Source organism: Loxodonta africana, chromosome 1, assembly GCF_030014295.1.
Source record: "Loxodonta africana isolate mLoxAfr1 chromosome 1, mLoxAfr1.hap2, whole genome shotgun sequence".
Classification (NCBI taxonomy): Eukaryota; Metazoa; Chordata; class Mammalia; order Proboscidea; family Elephantidae; genus Loxodonta; species Loxodonta africana.
Window position 1 is genome coordinate 100,035,528 of NC_087342.1, and position 16,879 is coordinate 100,052,406.

The window sequence follows — 16,879 nt, forward strand, 5'->3', positions numbered from 1 at the left end:
GGAAAAATTTTTACATGCCCCCATTTTGCTGGACAGTAGCATATTACAAAGGCATCTGATGTACTTCTGTCTTCAGTAAGTATTCATCTGGCAACTCTTTGAACATCCACTGTGCACCTGGCATGTTGTCATTGTTAGGTGCTGTTGAGTTGGTTCTGACCTACAGCGACCCTGTGTACAACAGAACGAAACACTGCACTGATCCTGTGCCATCCTCTTGATTGTTGTTATGCTTGAGCCCGTTGTTGCAGCCACTGTGTGAGTCCATCTTGTTGAGATCTTCCCCTTTTTCACTGACCCTCTAGTTTACCAAGTGTGATGTTCTCCAGGGACTGGTCATTCCTGCTGACATGTCCAAAGTACATGAGATGATGTCTAGCTGTCCTTACTTCCAAGGAGCATTCTCTCTCTACTTCCTCCAAGACAGATAGGTTCGTTCTTCTGGCAGTGCGTAGTATATTCAGTATTCTTCACCAGCACCATAATTCAAAGGCATCTGTTCTTCCGTCTTCCTTAGTCATTGTCCAGCTTTCACATGCATATGAGGCAACTGAAAATACCATGGCTTGGGTCAGGTGCACCTTAGTCCTCAAAGCGACATCTTTACTTTTTAATACTTTAAAGAGGTCTTTTATAGCAGATTTGCCCAGTGCAGTATGTCATTTAATTTCTTGACTGCTGCTTCCATGGACGTTGTCTGTGGACCCCGGCTAAATAAAATCCTTGACAACGTCAGACTTTTCTCCGTTTTTCAAGATGTTGTTTATTGGGCCAGTTGTGAGGTTTTTGTTTTCTTTATGTTGAGGTGTGATCCATACTGAGAGCTGTAGTCTTTGATCTTCATCAGTAAGTGTTCCAAGTCCTCTTCACTTTCAGCAAGCGAGGTTGTGTCCTCTGCGTATCCCAGGTTGTTAATGAGTCTTTCTTCAATCCTGATGCCACATTCTTTTTCCTGTAGTCCAGCTTCTCCAGTTACTTGCTCAGCATACAGATTGAATAAATATGGTGAAAGGATACAATCCTAACATACGCCTTTCCTGACTTTAAATCACTCAGTATCCCCTTGTTCTGTTTGAATCACTACCTCCTGGTCTATCTACAGGTTCCTCATGAGCACAATTAAGTGTTCTGGAATTCCCATCCTTTGTAATGTTATCCATATTTTGTTATGATCCAACCAATTGAATGCCTTTGCATAATTAATAAAACACTAGGTAAACATATTTCTGACATTCTCTGCTTTCAGCCATGATCCACCTGATATCAGCAGTGATATCCCTTGTCCCACACCCTCTCCTGAATCAGGCTTGAATTTCTGGCAGTTCCCTGTTGATGTACTGCTGCAACTACTTTTGAATGATTTTCAGCATAATTTCTTGTGTGTGATATTAATGATGTTGTTTGGTAATGTCTGTATTTTTTTGGATCCCCCTTTGGAATGGGCAGTGGGATCTCTGAGCAAACTGGCCGGGCAGCTGGATTCTAAATTTCTTGGCATAGACAAGTGAGCACCTCCAGTGCTGCATCATTTGTGGAAACATCTGAACTGTGTGTGGCATAGTTAATCTGACTGTTGATAGACTTTGCTTATTCTTCACAAACCTTTCTTGGAGTTTCATGTTTTTCAGATATTGTTCTTAATCTCTTAGCTTTTAGGTATTGTAATGAACATAACAAAATTCCAACAGAAAGAAGATTTCTGGTACTGAACTTTTTGCATTGTTCAGCATTCTTTTCAAACTTAACCCATTTGAAGATAAACAAATGAAATGCTAAAATGTTAAGGTTTTCTTGCCTGTGATGATGAATCACGTATGATAACGCCTTTAAATTTATAAATGGGCAGTATGATTGGCATTTTTTGAAAATACTACTCTTGCTGACTGACCTTCTTTAAATTGGTTGGGGCTTTTCTTTTAACTTATGTAATAAGGTTTGGGAACTTGGTTGTTTCTTAGACTAATGCTTTTAAATTCACTCACCCTTGAAGGACTGTCTTCTGAATTTGTTTTTCAGTGCAGTATTTCCTATGCTTAGGGAAGAAAAAGGAATTTTATATCTGTGCTACCCATCATGTGTCAGTATTTAATTTATCATCTTTTTCTGCTGAGAGAAAAGTAATTATGACTTGGGTGTTGTTTATGGATAGAAGCAAAGCAAGCGAGTGAAGAAAAATGGAGCTCCCACACCCATTCTCCACCCAAATTTATAGTTTAAAAATTTCAAACCCACAGAAGAGTTTAAAGACTACAACAGTGAGTATGTGTACACCCTTCACTTAGATAGACCAGTTATTAGCATTTTGTTACATTTACTTTCTCTCTTCTGTCTTCCTCTTTTTCCGGCATTGCTGCAGATTGCTGCCATCCTGACACTACCTTCCAAATTCTTCAATATATTCACCCTAAGAAAAAGGATGTTTTGATAGCATTTACACCTAAGAAAAATGTTAACAATTCCATAATATCTGATACATTGTTCCTATTTAAATTTAGTTAATTGCCCCAAAACATTTTTTTAATAGCAGTTTAAATTTTTCTTTATTTTTTAATCCAGGATCCAGTCAAGATCAAGGATTTGATTATATCTTTTACTTTAATCCATAGCAGTCAATTTGTCTTTTTTTTGTTTTTCCTGACATGAACTTTTTATGAAGAGCCTAGGGCTTGGCCAAAGTCTCAAGTTTTATAGAATGTCCAACATTGTGGATTTGATGGGTTTCCTCCTGGTTAAATTCAGCTTCAACATTTTGGGGGGCAAGAATACTTTATATGTGCCATACATCCTTACTGCATCACGTCAGGAGTTCTGTAACACCAGGTTGTGCTACTCTCGGTATTACTAAGTTTGATTGCTCGCTTTAGTTGGTGACCACCGGATCTCTTCATTGTACGTTTTAATGTCTGTGATAGTAAGTGGTCTGTGGGGGCCAAGGTCACTTTTGGATTAAATTTTATATGGTCAAAAAATGTCTTTTCAATCTAGGGAGAAGAAACAAAAACAAAGCTGGATATTTATTGGGCTGTTTTGTGTTCTTTCTGTGACCTTGAGCATCATGAAACTGTAGAGCTAGAAAGACAGCCTTTGCTTTTTCTTTTAACCTTTAAAAGTGGTTTATACTTAAAGAGGCTGTTTTTTCTCCAGAATGTTGCTAACATGAGCTGTTTCTTGTTACTAGTAACAACAGGGAGTAGGTAGAGATCAGTTTCCTTTAAAAATCCAGCAATTGAACTTTAAAGTAAAATATAAACAAAACGTTTCCTGAAATATTAAATAACTTGTCTTCAACCATAACCAAGTTGAAATTGTCATGTAGTAATGATTGGTTTAAAAATATTTACATTCACAAAGTATGATATAGTAGTGTCTTCTTGTTTTGTTTTATTTAGCATGTAATTCCTGTTTGGCTCATCATGATATTTTCCTTTTTTTGCAAAGATACTGAAACCCTCCTTTAAAAGAGTAACTGGCACCAGTAAAGACAAATCATTATCAAACTACTGCCCCAACAGGGAATGTCACAGAACCAGTGAGAGAATTTTATTTCCAATGCCTCGTATTTTTACATTTGCCTAGAAGAATTGTGTTTGTGGTTCAGAGAACTAGTTCACAGTGTGTTTTGTGTGTGTGTGTGTCTGTCGGGGGGAGGCTTCTGTTTGGGGAAAAAAGATTTTATAATGATTATGATACTGTGATCCCAAGGTGGAAGAAAGAGGTTAAAATCACTAGAGGAAAAATCTTGAAGTATCCTCAGAGGATAGGAGGCTCACTTCCCATAGTGAACCAGGGAACTGAGAAAACATTTGTTCTTTTTTTGATTTTATCTTTCTTAAACTGGCTTCTACTCAGAATCCGTTAGTCGGACTGCGGGTATCTGTCTCTGAGTGAATGGAAATATTTATGAGTAGGCTGAAGCAGTTCTTAAACGTCCACTTCTTCAATAGAGAGAGACTGCTTATTCCAAGCTGAGACATTACTTTTCCCCCAGAAATTGCCTGCCATCACCTCCCTAGCAGCAGAATGACTAATTATGAGCTGGAGTTTTAACATTTTTCACTGTTTTGACATGGTGTGCTTGGGAGGGTGTAGGGTACTTCTTTACTTCTTCAGGGTTTCTATATTTATCAAGTACAATGTCGATGGCTTTATAATATTAAATATATGGTTTGTAAGTCTTACCTCCAGTTTTCATCAATAAAGTACAGCTACTTAATTACAAGCGAACCTGGATTAAGCTGTTTGTTATGTTTTGTGGCTCATTAGTGTAATTTGAAACAATGAAGATTTACCAGGATTGTAGGGCTTTTTTTTTTTTTTTTTTAAATAGATGCTGTTCTGTGCCTTGTAAGCATTCATCTTTAGTGGCTAGAATTCAGGCAGGTTCCTTAAGTAGACTGGCATACAGTAGAGGCCAGCCCAGACCTTTCTCATCACATCCCAATTCTCATCTCATAAAAAAAAAAAGAGTAGGGGTAATCTTAATGATTGTGTAGTGGAATGTGGTCCAGTGATTCTGCTTTTGTTGCCAGCAGTGGTATAGCAGTTGAACAGCTCCTTTGAATGTGACAGTGAATGAATGGGAGAATAAAAGGGGAGGGTGGAAACGGAAAGGTGACAGCATTTTGTGCTGGAGGCACTTAGTGAGAATATTGATTTTATTGATGCAACGTGCTGGTCCCAGGGCAGAAAGCAGCTATTGACTCCTGCAGATCACATTATCCAGACAACCCCCGCCCCTTCCTTTTAGGTGATCTACTTAGTAGAAATTTAATTTGATAACCAGTTTTTTTTTAAACTGAGGAAAGTTTTTATCTTGAGTGTCAGTCCCATTCACAGTTGTTGGGGCAAGGGTTTTAGGAGTACTTACTATTTTCCAGGCATTAAATTCTCAACCTAAGGTATGTATTAATTCAGTCAGTTCTAGATAGTCCTACCCTCTTGTTTTGTTGTGCACGTTGTTTATGGTTTTCTGATAATTTAGGACCTAGAATAGAACAAGAATTTCCACTTGGAGAATTTTAGGAATGTGGAGTGATAACTATTCTTCAGCCATATCATTGTGTACTTTAATTCTACAGTATGGACAAAAAATGTATAAAGAATTCAGTTGATAAATATTTATTGACTGTTGACCTTATGGAGCCCTGGTGGCACAGTGGTTAAGAGCTATGACTGCTAACCAAAAGATCAGCAGTTCAACTCCACCAGCTGCTCCTTGGAAACCCTATGATGCAATTCTGTTCTGTCCTATAGGGTCGCTGTGAGTCAGAATCAATGTGATGGCAATGGGGTGTTTTTTTTTTTTTAGTTGACTTCATATGTTCTGTACTGTGCCTGGTATGGGGGAAAAACAAAGATGAGTAAAGCAGGTCCTTTCCTTGAATGAAATTTTATTTTTTTAAAAAAGCTTTTTAATGAACACAAAGCAAACAAAATTAACAAGTAAAAATTTGTTTGAAAGAGTAAAAACTCAGTGGGCATTTTTAAAATTTTAAACAGGAGACTGTTAAATTATCCTAAATTAAAAAAAAAAGAGATTAAAATCAAATTTTAAACCATGGGGTTCTTATTTAACAAAAGACATTTTAAGAGCATATTTTCTAAAGTTGTAGTCTTGCCAACACCAGAGAAATAATCAGCTCAAAATATTTGCTGCCTTTAAATTGTATTGATGGTCTTGACTGTATTTCCCTTAGACAGCATTATCTGATCTGATCAATGCGTCATGAATGGAGTAGTAACAGCTTGCATTTATCATGAAGTCATCATATAGGTGTCTCTTTTTTACTATCACAAAAATTTAAGAGTAAGTGTGAGTGTCCCCATTTTATAGATGAGGTGACTCACAGAGGTTAGTAACTTGTCCCGCAGTTACAGAGCTAATAGCTGGCAAATCCTGGATTCAAACCAAGGCAGTCAGATGTTTTAGGCTTCTTTTACTTCCTGAGCGCAAGTATCCCACAGTAGATTCTATTTTTTCTGTTGAGTATGGTTTGGGAGAACCTGCAGAATTCTATCTAAAGAAATACATTAACCTTTTTTCTTTAAACTTTTGTTAAAGAAAAATTTGGTTAAATCCACTGTCTAAGTCATATCCTATCTGTTTTCCTTTTAGTCTTTCCCTATATATATATACGCACACACATATTTTTTACAGAGTATAAATGTATTTGAAATTGTATACTGCACTGTTGGAAACCCTGATGGCGTAGTGGCTAAGTGCTACGGCTGCTAACCAAAAGGTTGGCAGTTTGCATCCACCAGATGCTCCTTGGAAACTCTGTGGGGCAGCTCTTCTCTGTCCTATAGGGTAGCTCTGAGTCGCAATCAACTCGACGGCGGTGGGTTTGGTTTGGTTTTGGGTTACTGTGCTATTTGTAATTGTATCAAGTATTTCCCTTATTTCTTTGTTTTCCAATTATTGGAATTGCTACGTATTTTGTATGCCATTGACCTAATATAACCACTTTTTTTTTTTTTTAATCCATTTCCTTTCTCTGGGATTTTTCTGATTGTTTTCAGTTTTTTCGTTATACATCATGTAGTAATGAATGTTTTCCTGTGTATAATATTTTTCTTTTGTTGAATTATTTTTGTAGGATAAATTCCCAGAAGTGGGTCAGAGGTACTCTTGAACATCATATGTTAGTTTATGTCTAGCAGTGCCTTTATTTTGTGAATTAGGGGGGGAGAAATTGTACGATAAAATGTGTTATATTCCTTAGAAAATCAATTTGAGTTATCCAGTCATTGTACATATAAACAAAAAACCCAAACCGATTTGCTTTCGAGTTGATTCTGACTCATATCGGCCCTAGAGTACAACTGCCCCATGGGGTTTCCAAGGCTGTAAATCTTTACTGAAGCATACTGCCACATCTTTCTCCTATGGAAGCAGCTGGTGGGTTTGAACTGCTGGCCTTTCAGTTAGCAGCTGAGTTGCTTAACCACTGTGCCACCAGAGCTCCTTATATAAACAATAAAAAAGGGTTATTCTATTTATTTCCATTGGGGAAGGGAGGAATAGCAGAGATAGACAATAATTAAATTAGAAGTGCTTTAACATCTCAGTCTTATTCTGTGTCATGGTCTCTTAATTTTTATATTTTCAGTAATCTAGCTGTTACATGATGCAGAGGGCAGTGGTGGCTTAGTTGTAGAATTCTCGTCTTCTATGCAGTAGACCCAGGTTTGATTCCTGGCAATGTGCCTTAAACACAGCCACTGCTCATCTGTTAATGGAGGCTTACATGTTGCTGTGATGCTGAACATATTTCAGTGTAACTTCCAGATTAAGGCAGAGTAGGAAGAAAGCCCTGGTAATCTAATTCTGAAAGTTAGACAGTGAAAACCCTATGGATCACAACAGTCTGATCCCATTGTGTATAGGGTTGCCATGAATTGGAGGCCGACTCAGTGCCAGCTAACAGCAACAACATATGATTCTAAGCCCTGTAAGGAAAATGGGGTTGGAGGAAAGAATGACATTACATTGATAGAGTTCATGAATGCCTATTGACTGTGATCATAAAAATGATAGTAGGTTTGTGTCATACCTACAGACAGCTAGAAATGAAGCCAGTTCAGATGGCATAGTGGCAGAAGAAAAGAGATTCAAATAAAAGTACACAGGCAGTTTGTAAACCCAGGGAGACCCATGCCAGCTTCTGCTTGAGGGTAAGACAACCACTGCAGGAAAAGGTAGCTGTGGGGGCAATCTTGTTATTCCTTTAGTGCCTTGTGCTCTGTGTGAACTGAAAGTGCTCTGTGTCCCTCACTGATGGTTAAAACCACTGTGTTATACATCCTTGGAATTCTAGTGCAGTGCCTAGCTCAGCCGAAACCCAGTGCCATTGAGTTGATTCCGACTCATAGCTACCCTATAGGACAGAGTAGAACTTCCCTATAGGATTTCTAAGGCTGTAAATCTTTATGGAAGCAGACTGCCACATCTTTCTCCTGTGGAGTGGCTGGTGGGTTCCAGCTGTTGACCTTTTCGGTTAGCAGACAAGTGCTTAACCACTGTGCCATCAGGGCTCCTTGCCTAGCTTAGAGAAGGCGCCTATTTGATTGAATTGGATTTATAGGTGAACTTTGAAAAATATACCTAGCAGATATACAGTGAACAAATGTACTAGATAACTAAAAGCTGCTTGAGCACCAAGATATGCATCAAGTTGGTGGAAAGCGACTTTGATGGCTTCACTGAATGGTGAACAGAATCAGAAGATTGCTCAGGAAGGAGAGGTGATCTTAACTGCTATATTGAATCCTCCTTTGAAAACACGTCCGCACAAAAACATGCATGCAATAATCTCCAAAAACTGGAAACAGTCCAAGATGTCCTTTGATAGGTGAGTGGATAAACTGTAGTACATCCATGAAATAAAAAGAGATGAACTATCAAGTTATACACACACACACACACGCACGCACACACACACAAAAGATGAATGTTAAAATGCATATTGTTGAGTGAAAGAAAGCCAGTCTGAAAAGGCTACATACTGTATCATTTTAATTATATGGCATTGTGGAAAAGTAGTTGCCAGGGTTCCAGGGAAGAGGAGGAGGGCTGAATAGGTGAACCATAGGGGATTTCTTGGGGTGGTGAAATTATTCTGTATAATACTGTAATTGTGGGTACTTGACTATGCATTTGTCAAAACCTATAGAACTTTACAGCATAAAGAGTAAACCTTAATGTATACAAGATTAAAAATGCTTTAGGAAGTCAGGTGATCCCAGGATGGAATACAGAATGTGACAAAACAGTCTCACAGTACTACAAATGTGTGAAACAACCTCACTCACTGAAGGAGGTGGGGGCAGGAGCGAGAAGGTGCTGACCTAAGTAACTTTGGAAATGAGTGGAGTCTGTAAGACTAAAGGCAAAAGAAACTATACATAAGCACTGTACTGTAGTTGATAGTTATTTCCCATAGGGGAATGGGTTAACAATTCTGATACTGATATACATGTATACTGGAATTGAACAATTAACTAAATAGATGGTAGATAGTGGAAGCCAGATTTCTTAGTGTTGGAGTGGAAGTTTATGGATAAGCAAGGGGAGGAGGCTAGAATGATCCATATGGTAATGGATTAGAGTTGGAGACATCAGCAAGAATTAGTGTTTAGCTTAATATAGATATACAGATAGTTACATGTAGAAATATTCATAGATATGAGTATATACACAGATTGGTATATGCGCTTATATTTCCTTGCTTTGTTAGCTGAGAGGGCCTAGAAGCAATGACACCTCTGTAGCTATGAGCACATCCATCACCCCGATATTGATTTCTGATACCAGTCTTCAGTAAAAGGAACCAATAATCCATGGAGAAAAGACTGATTATAGTTCAGTTATTTCTGAAACTGACACAGTGTTGCCTCCTCACAAGTCCATTTCCACTAGTGTTCAACCTTCTTAAAGGTACAAAAAAAAAAAAAAAAAAAGACAAGAAAAGCCAAATCCCCCGTTGCCTTCGAGTCACTTCTAACTCTTAGTGACCCTGTGGGTACAAAGTGCCCCTGAAACTGTACTTAGGTCTGAGAACTGATGGACTGATGCAAATGTACCTTGTGAGACAGTAGGGATTTGGTCATTACTGATCTCCAGTTTGTTATTCTTTCCTGCTCAATTTATTTTGTGTTCCTGGGATCTTTCCACAGAGCAAAGCAACAAAAACTTTTCTTACCCTTTAGTAGGCTTTGGCCAGAGGCTCAGCTGGCTAGACTTTAGAGAGTATAGCATTACTTTTAACTCCATAAAATCACAAGATTGATATCAGCATTTGTTCTTTTCAGTTGTTAATTCATCCCGTGATCATAGGTAAATACCTTGAGTTTGTTTGATATATCCTGTTTTGGAAAGCCCTTTTCAGAGCAGGAATAAATACACATTTTCTTACATTTCCATAGCTCCCAGCAAACTCTGTAGAGAAGGTCAGAAGAATAAAAGTAAAGGTAACCCCTACAGGGTTTCCTAGGCTGTAATCTTTATGGGAGCAATTCGCCAGGTCTTCACTCCCATGGAGCCACTGGGTGGGTTCAAACAGCAGACTTCCGGGTTAGTAGTTGAGCACTTAACCATTGTGCCGCCTGGGCTCTTTTATGAATACTTTACTGACTTGCAAAAGGAAAGAAGCAATAAGCACAGCAGAGGTAAGCACAAGACTCAGAGCTAGGGGCTGTGGATCTTCAGCTCTTACAGGAACTTCTTTGTCCCTAGAATAAAAACTAGATGAGCATAGAAGAACTGAGTTGTGACTGTTGCCTCGAGTTTTCTTTTAGTTTAAATATTGATGTATTAAGTCAACGCGAAGTTTGACAACCACGCCCTGCCTTTATGCTTGCCTTTCCATTTCTTTATGTTTTAGCTTTCCCATATTTGAAATTTGGATAAGAACAATTCCTGAACTTACTGAAATTTTAGGGCTCAATTTGCATTTCTGGTTTAATTTGATTGAAAATGGCTAAAGTTCTGCTGGTCTTCTGATATTCTGTTTCTCAGTTTAAAATCATTGATATATTAAAGTGAAAACAAGACTAATTCAAAGACTAGATTGGTCAGGAGTACTACTCTGTCCTGTAGTGTCTGTATGAGTTGGAAACGACTCGATGGTACACAATAGCAACAGCAGAGTATTCCTAAATGAAATATTATAGCCACTGATGTTTCCTCTGATGCACTAGATGAAGTGCAAAGTTGGCTCAAATTATACTGAAAAGAGAACAGGTTGAAGCTTTCAGGATACCTTAGAAAGGCAAGAATGCTTGTGTATCCTTAGAAAGGCAAGAATGCTTGTGTATCCTTTTGCAAGGGGGAATTTTTTTTTTTTTCTTAATCTCCAAAATAAGTCTGAGCCTTAGTGTGGTAAGCGTTCTGGTTCATCTTAATTCATTCTAACTAAATCAAATTGGTCAGTGATCAGAAAGAAATAGCTTGGTTATATTTGACTGATTAAATAGATTCCGGTTTCCTTCAAGGTGAGGCACTGGATTATCTGACATAGTGCTTAGCGGGTAATATACAGTGGTTCAGTAAAGAGTACCCCTTTCTCTTTCATGACCAAGGTCTTTTGGTCTGTAATTCCAGACAAGGAAAACCTGATTTAATTTATTGTATTACTAGATGGTTATGTGTTTTCACTGGTGAAAATACAATAAAATCTGAACATTTTTAATGAAGGCAGCTGGTAAGTTTTGTCCAATTTGATAAAGAGCCTCAATTGTGGAACACTCAGAAAGAGATGTGATTTTATTTTCTTTAGAATAGGAAAATATAGTATTGTACATGTAATGTGTAATAAGCCTATAAACATAAGCTATGTTTGGTTCAGTAATAAATACTTGCCAAGCTTTAGGAAGACATTATGGGTGCAAATATGATACCATTAGACAACCATGTGAATTATGCCATTGTGTTTGTTGTTGCAGTTTTTTTTTTTTTGTGGTAGAATACACATAGCAAAATGTTTGCCATATTAACTTTATAAATGTACAATTCATTGGCATTAATTACATTACTGTTATACAGCCATCACCACTGTCCCTTTCCAAGCTTTTTCTTCACTCCAAACAGAACCTCAGTGGCCCTTATCTATTTTCATCTTGTTCATTATTGTTGAATTTGTGTTTGCTGGGACTTTATGTTTTTGTTCTTTTTGGGTAAATTTGTTAGTTTCCTTTGTGGTTGCCTCAAAATTTACCTCTGTTTTTCTAAGTTTAAACCAGTCTTTTATTTCTTGATAACACCTTAATTTCCTCTCCATATGAAAGTTCTATGACTACTCAATATCCCTTAAACAGTAACTTTTCCATTCCCTCCTCGCCCCAGCCTCTGGTAACCACTAAAAAACTTTTGTCTGTATGCATTTGCCTATTCTAGATTTTTTACGTAAGTGGGGTCATACAGTATATGTTCTTTTGTGTTTGACTTGTTTCATTCAGCATGTTTTCAAGGTTTATCCATTGCTGTGATATGTATCAGAACTTCATTCTCTTTATGGCTGAGTAATATTCTATTTTTTTTTAATATTCTGTTGTATGTATATACCACATTTAGTTTATCCCTTCATTTGGTGATGGTCACTTGGGCTGTTTCTGTCTTTTGGCTATTGTGAATAATACTGCAGTGAACACTGGAGTAGAATTATCTGTGTGAGTCCCTGTTTTCAGTCCCTTGCGTATATATCTAGGAGTAGAATTGCTGGGTCATGTGGTAATTCCATCTTCAAGTTTTTGAGGATCCTCCAAACTGTTTTCCATAGTGTGGCTGTACCATTTATATTCTCACCAGCAATAAGAAGGTTCCTTTTTATCCACATTCAATCACTCATTTATTTCAGTTTTTCTCATAATAGCCATCCTAGTGTAGGGTCACTGTGAGTCAGAATTCACTCCACAGCAGCGGGTTTGGTTTTTTGTTGTTGTTGTTTTAGTGAGTGTGAAGTGGTGTCTTACTGTGGTCTTGATTTGCATTTCCCTGATGACTAAATGAGGTTTAGCCCCTTTTCATATGCTTATTGGCCATTTGTATATCTTCTTTGGAGAAATTTGGAGAAATAACTGTTCAAGGCTTTGGCCCATCTTTTAGTTGGGTTTCCTGTCTTTTTTTTGTTGTGTTGTAGAAGTTCTTTGTATATTCTGGTTATTAAACCATTGTCAGATATGTGATTCCCAAATATTTTCTCCCATTATGTAGGTTGTCTTTTAACTGTCTTGGTAAAGTCCTTTTGATGCACAAAATTTTATTATTTTGGTGAAGCCCAATTTATTTTTTTCTTTGTTGCTTTGGCTTTTGATGTCATATCTAAGAATCCATTGTCAAAAACAAGGTCTTGAAGTTTTATCCCTATGCTTTCTTCTAAGGGTTTTATGGGTTTCGTTCTTATACATTTTGAATGAGTTTTCGTATATGGTGACTTATGGGTTTAACTATGTTCTAGTAAAGAAGTTATTTAGTAAAGAACTTATTCTTTCCCCATTAAATTGTCAAAAATCAATTGGCCATAGACATGAGTTTATTTTTGAACTCCAGTTTGATTCCCTTGGTGCATTTGCCTATCCTTGTATTACTACACTGTTTTGATTACTGTAGCCTTTTAGTACATTTTGAAATCAGAAAATGTGAGTCTTCCAACTTTGTTCTTCCTTTTCAAGATTATTTTGGCTATTCGGGACCTTTGCAGTTCTATCTAAATTTGAGGATTAGATTTTCCATTTCTGCAAAAAAAAAAAAAAAAAAGGCTGTTGGAATTTTGTTAGGGATTGCTTTGAACCTGTGGGTTGCTTTGAGCAGTATTGACGTCTTAACAATGTTAAGTCTTCCAGCCCATGAACAGTGCAGTGTCTTTACATTTATTTGTGTCTTCTTTAATTTCATTCAGAAGTGTATGATATTTTTCAGTCTGCAAGTCTTTTGACTCCCTGGTTAAATTTATTCCTGTGTATATTATTCTTTTAGGTACTGTTTTAAATAGGACTGTTTTCTTGATTTCCTTTTCAAATTGTTCATTGCTGGTGTATAGAAATACAACTGATTTTTGAGTGTTGACCTTGTACTATGTAACTTTGCTGAATTCATTATTACCTCTAGTAGCTTTCTTATGGATTGTTTAAAAAAGAATTTTCTATAGATAGCATCACATCATCTGCAAATAAAGATAATTTTGCTTTATTATATCTTTCCGATTTGGATGCCTTTTACTTATTTATTTTTCTTGCCTAATTACTCTGGTTAGAGCTCTCAGTTCAGTGTTGAATAGCAGTGGTGAAAGCAAATATCCTTGTCTTGTTCCTGATCTTAGGGGAAAAGCTTTCAGTCTTTCCCTATTGAATATGATGTTAGCTATGGGTTTTTAACAAATACCCTTTATCATGTTCAAGTATTTTCTTTATACTCTTAGTTTGCTGAGTGTTTTTAATCGTGAAAGGGTGTTGGATTTTGTCAAATGTGTTTACTACATCAATTGAGATGATCATGTGGTTCTTTTACTCCATTCTGTTAATGTGGCATATTGGATTGATTTCCTTATGTTGAACCATCCTTGCCTCCCTGGCATAAATCCCACTTGACCATGGTGTATATGCCTTTTAATGTAAGTTGTCTTTTCACTTTCTTGATAAAGTCTTTTGATGCACAATTTTATTATTTTTTTATTTCCATGAAGTCCAGTGATCTATTTTTGTATTTGTTGTTGTTAGGTGCAGTCAAGTCTGTTCTGACTCATAGCAACCCTATGTACAACAGAATGAAACGTTGCCCAATTCTGGCCCATCTCCACAATCATTGCTATGCTTAAGCCTGTTGTTGTAGCCACTATGTCAGTTCATCTCGTTGAGGGTCTTCTCACTTTCACTGACCCTGTACTTTATGAAGCATGATGTCTTTCTCAGGGACTGGTCCCTCCTGATAACATGTACAAAGTATGTGAGATGTATTTTTGGATTTAGCTTGCTGGTATTTTGTGGGAGATTTTTGCATCCATATTCATAAAGGATATTGGTCTGTAGTTTTCTTCTGGTATCTTTTTCTGGCTTTGGTATCACGTAATACTGCCCTCATAGAATGAGTTAGGAAGTACTTCTTTCTCTTCTGTACTTTGGAAGCGCTTGAGCAGGATTGGTGTTAATTCTTCTTCAAATGTTTGGTAGAATTCCCCAGTGAAGCCATCTTGTTCTGGAATTTTTGGGGGGAGATTTTTTGTATTGATTCAGTCTCTTGTTACAGGTTTCTCCAGCTCTTGTATTTCTTCATGAGTCAATTTAGGTAGTTCATGTGATTCTAGGAATTTTTCCATTTCATCTAAGTTATCTAATTTGTTGGCGTACAATTATTCGTAGTTATCGCTTATAATCTTTCTTATTTCTGTAGGGTCACTAGTAATGCTCCCACTTTCTGATTTTAGTTATTTGTGCCCTTTCTCTTTTTTTTTAAATTCTAGATAAAGGTTTGTTTTTATAAATCTTTTGGTTTTGTTGATCCTCTCTTGTTTTTCTATTTCATTTATCTGCGATCTTTATTACTTCTTTTCTTCTGGTAGCTTTGGGCTTAGTTTCCACTCGTGTTTCACGTTCTTCGAGGTGTAAAGTTAGGTTATTGATTTTGAGATCTTTCCTTTTTCAATGTAGCCATTTACTGCTGTAAGTTTCCCTAGAGCACTGTCTTCTCTGCATTTCAAAAGCTTTGATATGTAGCGCTTTCATTTTCATTCTTCGCTAAGTGTTTTCTAATTTCTCCTTTGACCTATTGGTTGTCTCATGGTGTGTTGTCTAATTGCCACATGTTTGTGAAATTTCTAGTTTCTTTCTGTTAATGATTTCACCTTTCATTCCACTGTGGTTAGAGAAGATACCTTGTTTGCTTTCAGTCTTTTTAAATTTATTGAGACTTGTTTTGTGACCTAGCGTATGGAGAATGATCGGTATGTAATGGAGAAGAATGTGTATTGGGCTGTCATTGGGTGGAGTGTTCTGTACTGTATACTATGTTCCAGATGGTTTGTAGTGTTCACGTTCTCTATTTCCTCATTGATGTTCTTGATTCTGACTCATAGCGACCCTATAGAACAGACTAGAACTGCCCCATAGAGCTCCATGAAGTGTCTGGTGGATTTGAAATGCCAACCTTTTGGTTAGCAGCCATAACACTTAACTAATATGCCACCAGGGTTTCCATCTAGATGATCTATCCATTATTAAAAGTGGTGTATTTAAGTCTCAAACTATTACTATTGTAGAATTCTCTTTCTCACTTAAATTCTGTCAATATTTGCTTCATATATTTTGCATCTGTGTTGTTAGGTGTGTATATATTTGTAATTGTATCTTCTTGATGAATTGACAGTTTTGTCGTTATATAATGCTCTTTGTCTCTAGTAATAGATTTTGACTTAAAGTCTGTTTTATCTGGTATTAATATAGCCACCCTTGCTTTCTTTTGGCTACTGTTTGCATGGAATATTTTTTTCATCCCTTTTCCTTCAACGTACGAGTGTCTTTGGGTCCGAAGTGAATCTCTCGTAGACAGCATGTAGTGTATTTTACGCAAATAATGCACACCTTTTATGTTTGTTTGCCAGCTGTCCCCCCTCCGTATGTTTGTAAGCGTGCTACGCTAATTTTTTTTTACAGCAGCATGTAAAAAAAATTGGTACAGTGGCACTTACAAAAAAACCTTGTGGGAGTAGGGAGCTGCTGGCAAACAAACTTGGAAGGCCTGCATTATTTGCATAAAAATAACGTAGTTGAATCATGTTTTCTTATTTGTTTGCCAATCTGTCTTTTGATTGGAGAATTTCATCCAGAAGAATTTATTTCTGCCATTTTGTTGTATACTTTCTTTGCATATTATACCATTTTTGTCCCTCATTTCCTCCAGCACTGCCTAGTTTTTGTATTTGGTTGATTTTTTTGTAATCATCTAAATTTTGAATTTGCAACATATAAGTTCACAACCTTCAAACTTGAATCTTTAGCTCAAACATGTTACTGTAGAATAGGAATGGTATGGAAAAATGAAATCTGGATGTAATAGTCAACCTTTCTTTTTAACTGTTTAAAGTTACTATGTCCCTTCCATTAAATGTCTTAGCTATAGAACAGATCAGCATCATGTTATAAGAGGTATGCCAGAGTGAAAAATTGGAATGCTGGTTTATTTTCGTGGCTCAGTCACTAGCCATCCAGGGCTTACCTTAAAGGCTGTAGAATACTGATCTTGAGCTAAAAAATCATTATGGTCCTTCTAACTCTAAAAGTTGATGATTTTCTTGGCCCTACAAATTAGTGAAAGTATATGTGGGTAGTAAAATGCATAATAGGAAGAGATGAACAATTCTCAGTGAGATAATCAGCTTCTGAAAGAGCA

At 36.9% G+C, this 16,879-nt stretch overlaps 1 protein-coding gene and 1 pseudogene across 2 annotated transcripts in view; both read left to right on the forward strand.

Annotated features, from left to right (window-relative positions):
• The window catches only part of ZFAND3 (zinc finger AN1-type containing 3), a 391,346-nt gene that overhangs the window by 179,129 nt on the left and 195,338 nt on the right, over window positions 1-16,879 (forward strand). The gene's annotated exons all lie outside the window — the stretch shown is intronic.
• The window catches only part of LOC135231425 (acireductone dioxygenase-like), a 78,595-nt pseudogene that overhangs the window by 48,671 nt on the left and 13,045 nt on the right, over window positions 1-16,879 (forward strand).